The 5,307-nt window shown below is 34.5% G+C and overlaps 1 non-coding gene across 1 annotated transcript; it reads left to right on the plus strand.

Annotated features, from left to right (window-relative positions):
• Positions 1 to 811: 811 nt before the first annotated feature.
• On the plus strand, positions 812 to 918 carry LOC121224738 (small nucleolar RNA R71). The gene has a single exon (XR_005922483.1). It is a non-coding gene; the product is annotated as a small nucleolar RNA R71 (small nucleolar RNA).
• Positions 919 to 5,307: the final 4,389 nt, after the last annotated feature.

Consider the following 5,307-nt stretch of genomic DNA (forward strand, 5'->3'; position numbering starts at 1 on the left):
CTAAATCGAACACTGCAGAACGATCATCAATTATGTCAGGAAATCATATAGACTTAAAAACGTTAAAAGTTACCTGATCATCCTAAACACGCATAGTAAGCTCGCCCTTCTGCACATCAATAAGGGTCCTTCCGGTTGCTAAGAATGATCTTCCTAGGATGATTAGCACCTCTTTGTCTGCTTGAAAGTCTAGAATCACAAATTCAATAGGAAAGATAAATTTGTCTACATGTACCAATACTTCCTCAATTTTTCCTTCTAGATGTGCCAAGGATCAACTTGTTAATTGAATTGTAACCGTAGCAGGTCTAACTTCACCTAACTCCAACTTCTTAAATATTGACATGGGCATCAAGTTTATACTCGCACCCAAGTCACATAGTGCCTTACCACAATATGTTGCTCCAATATTGCAAGGTATTGTAAAACATCCAGGATCCTTCAATTTTGGGGGTAGTTTGTCTTGAAGATATGCACTGCATTCCTTCGTTAGGGCTATAGTCTAAAATTCTTTAAGCCTTCATTTTTTAGACAGGATATCCTTCATGAATTTGACGTAGTTCGGCATTTGTTCAAGTGCTTCAACCAACGGGATGTTGATATGAAGTTGCTTGAGTACGTCTAGGAACTTCTTGAATTGAATTTCCTACTTCTTCTTCTGAAGTCTTTTAGGGAAGGGCAATAGAGGTTTCTTTACTAGAACTGGTTGATTCATTTAGAAATGAGAGCACCATTAGTAGAAGCGTCCACTACTATCCTCGTGTGAGCATTGAGACCATTAAAAAATGTCTCAAGTTGTATGCAATGTGGGATTTTGTGATGAGGGCACTTTCGTAATAATTCTTTGTACCTTTCCTATGCCTCATACAATAACTCATCATCCATTTGTTGGAAAGAAGTGATCTCGTTCCTCAACTTAGCATTCTTTCTAGACGAGAAATACTTCATAAGGAATTTTTCTACTCACTCTTGCCATGTTGAAATTGAGTTTGGTGATAATGAGTTCAACAAAGCTCGAGCTCTATCCCTTAGTGAATATGGGAATAGCTTCAATCGTAATGCATCTTCGGGTACTTCGGCTAACTTGAAAGAATCGCTCACCTCCATAAACATTCTTAACTGTAGGTGAGGATCTTCGGTAGGCATTCCACTAAATTGGCCCACTGTCTGAAGTATGTGGAACATGAATGGCTTCAACTCAAACTGTTATGCCTCAGTTTTGGGTCTCCTAATACCCAGATTAAGATAATGAAATATTGGAATGGTGTACTCTCTCAAAGCTCTATCCTTATCATTAGCAATAAGGATAGGATTTTGAGCAAGGTTTGCTCCGTTTTCTTGATTCAGATTTTTGAAGTTCATCTCCTCAATCCTTCTCTGACTTGTTTGTCTTCTTCGCTGTCGAAAAGTTCGTTCAATCTCAGGGTCTGCAGGGAGTAAATCGATGATTCGGTCAATACTCATAAACACCTGAAATAATCACAGAAAAATGAACTAAGTTAAAATTTGAACAGAAAAATAAACCAAACTACAAAACTAACAACTTCAAAAATAATGACTTTTTTAATACACATTCACCAGCAACGGCGTAAAAAACTTGGAACGACAAGTAATAAAGTGACAAGTAAATGTCGAGTTATTGTACCCACAGGGACTGTGAAAAGAATTATTTATAAATGCTATTTAAAACAATTTGGTGAAGAAAAATATTTTGTTTGAAGAGGGAGATTAAAAAATAAGATTTTAAACTAAGTGAAATATATAAATAAATTAAATGCACGATTTCAAAATACGATTTTAATCAAGATGACATAATTGTGTTAGATTAATTACATTTTTTCACTTAGAATTATTAAACTCATGTTTATATTGTTACGAATAAGTTCACGGCAACTCGGTAATTTGCTAACTTATGAACATACTCACCTACCAAAATCCATTTATCTCTTGACTATATCCCTATGTCAATTCAACCGATTAAACAAATCTTAATAGGTAAATAGGTTATTGCACATACATACTTATTAAATCGAAATAATCTCTTGTACATATCCCTATGTCAATTCAAACAATTAACTCGATTTAATAAGCACATAAAAGACTATGTGAGGTAACAAAGTATCCTTACCTTGAAACAGTTTAATCACAATAATCTTGCAAGTTATCCAAGGCAAATGTATCGTCAGATACCATTGCTAATCTAACCCTCAGCTACCTTGGATGATTAAACATGCACTGATTAAGTACTGTGTCCATTAATTACAATTTCAATCAGTTTAAATAATTAATTCATTAGTTACCTAACAATTGTAATGCAATAATAACTTAGTCATGATTTTACTTAATCAAGCATTTTACCGAGGCCTATAACAACATAAACACAATTTCAATAATTTTAACAAACGAAATGCAATCAACCTAAAACGAATTAAATTCAAGCTAAAGTGATTAAATTAACCATTCCAAAAACATAAATATTCATAGATATGTTCAGCATAACAACAACAAAAATTAAAGAGATAGGGAACAAGAATCAAATCCGGTGTTTTTTGGTGGCTTGACTAGTTGCTCCGTTCTTCCTTCTCCGTTGTCCTCGTCGACCAATGCTGCTATGAACACTTAATTGCTGCTCCAAATAGTTGATGAATGCCCCTTTCCCAAGAGGACAAATTGGCTAGAGAGCAAGAGAATTTTGGAATGGAAAAGAAGAGAGAAATTGGAGAGAAGAGAGGAAAGATGTGAATGCTTGAGGTGTGTTTTTAAAATGACCAGCCTAAGGGGGTTTTTATAGCTGAGGAGGGCTGCTAAAAATAGCTAAAATTATCAGCCAAAGAGCCCTCCCTTGGCCGGCGACACATGTTGCAAGGTTGATAGTTTCAACTTTGCTAATTTAGGCTTGGGGAAAATCTATAAAGCCACCAATTGTGAAGGGGTTTGAATGCAACTTGAACAAGTCTCCAAGGGCCTCTTTGCAAGCTTAAATAATCAGCTAATAAGCTGATTTGGGTCAGCTCTTGGGACGGCTTTTAGGCTATCAATTTCTTGGTCAGTTCGGTTCACTCGGTTCAGTTCAACTAGACCACTTTTTCATAATTAATTAATAATAATTTATTAACCCAAATCAAATTGGATATAAATTAAAATTAATTATATTATGAATTAATACACATAATTTTGGACCGTCTGAGGTTGAAATTTAGTTTTCCTCGGTACTTCAAATTATTGGAACGCCGGCACCCCTACGACGCAGCGAAAAATTAAAACATTCGGCGATCCTAACCTTGGATCCATGTGTGAGGAACGAATCGGGGTGAAATAAAAGTTTCAAAATTACTGAATCTTTATTTTGAGTAGACAACAATGCCTCAGCAACGAGCAATCTGATCGACTATCGAACCAAGCCACTATCTATCGTGACTCTGGCCTCTACGTAATCCGCCCAGTTGACAATGAACGGAAGGAATCCTTAAAACTATTTTGGAAAAAAAAACTTTGCTTTGACAGCTGCTCGACCCCAAGCAAAGAAAAAACGGGATTTTTATATGTATTTTTAGGGTTTCTAGAAATTAAATAAATATAACTATGTTTTAAACCGAAAATTATAATTACAGTAATTATAATAATGATTTCGGTAAACTATATATTTATTTGAATTTATATACTAACCAAATTCATGTTCTCATTATGCGTACAACAACATTGTACATAATGTGTTCGATATTTGATTATCCAATTAAATTAATTCTATAATTAATTTAATTCAAGCGACAACCAAACACAATACCAACTGTGTTTTATTCCGTTCATTTCAACTATAGGGTGTGACCTTGTAGGTTCTTGTAACGTTAGCAGTAATACTAGAACGATTCCAATGTTACAAACAACGAGTGGCACCTAGCAATGCATCATTTCCACCTAAGTCATAAGAAATCATGATTCGACATAACCTTTTTTATGAATAACCTTTCATGCAATAATCCTTAAGTCCTTTATCTCTGGATTGGACACAAGTCATGGAATAGTCACACTTGCATTGTCTATTCCATGTTCCTTGATATCTTAAGTAGACTATGATATACAAATAAGTATGACATCTAATATCAACTTATTTGAGCATGGCAATGCATTTCTAGTCTCACTCAATCAAGTGGCCTAAGATACTACTCCCATTATGTAGGAGGGACTTATCCTATATTGATCAACCATATCCCCCTACATAGATCGTGATATATCCAACATCAGCCTTTATAGAACAATCAGTTACGGTGTACGTTTGACTGTATCAAAATATACAACTCACGATGTTGGGATTATGATGATCTCAAGTCTGAGGATCATATACATATTAATCACTATGAGTAATGTTGTGACAATTACATAATAATCCAAGAAACATACTCATAACGGGTCAGTCCAATAAGTTGTTCTCCAGCACACATATTCATGCATCGATTTTGACATTCCATATCAATGAAAACTCTTTATCATAAATCAACTACATGTTAGTCTTAATGCATTATTGTTGTCCTATCCAACAATAATACTTGACTAAGGACCTTTTAAGAATAATCATATTACTCTCAGGACATTAATATAAAACAGTTTATTTATACACACAGAAAAGAAACTGAAATAATAATGGTAACGCCTTATATTAATAAACATGATTGATTGATCTTTGGGCATACTCTAACAAAAATTGCTTCTCGGTTTTGCGCTTCTAGTAGTGTCTACCGAGCCATTTTTCGCCCTTTGTGCAAATCTGTCTAAAATAACCAAAATTCATCAAAATTAATTATAAAATTAACTAAAATTCAACATGTTCATATTTTAATTGCACTTTAATTATTTTGTAAAAATTAATTATTTTTTTGACAAGAATTTTATCGAAACTGTATGATTTTAAGTTAAAAAGGGTATGTAAAAATGTGTAAATTTCCGTGTTTCCAATAGAAAATAATAATTTAATATGCATTAATTAATTATTAATTGTTATTTACTTTGAGTAGAATTAGAACTAAGAATTTTAAGAATTCTACTCTAGCCCCTACTCCTTTCACTATATATTCTTTTTTTTCATTCGTACACCATTCCCTCTAAAAACACCAAAACCCTTAAGTTTCGAAACCTCCTAACAATTCCCTAGCCATAAAATCGTCCAATTGATCGGTCAGCAGCACCCCATGCGCGCCCATACCAGGATTGCTAAACGATCCGCACGCTGCTCACATCCATCCCTTGCTGTGCGCTGCTGCCTTGCATACCCGAACGACACACCACCCTTTCACCCATCCTTAGCCAAAAACC

The sequence above is a fragment of the Gossypium hirsutum genome, chromosome D12 (genome assembly GCF_007990345.1).
Source record: "Gossypium hirsutum isolate 1008001.06 chromosome D12, Gossypium_hirsutum_v2.1, whole genome shotgun sequence".
Taxonomy (NCBI): Eukaryota; Viridiplantae; Streptophyta; class Magnoliopsida; order Malvales; family Malvaceae; genus Gossypium; species Gossypium hirsutum.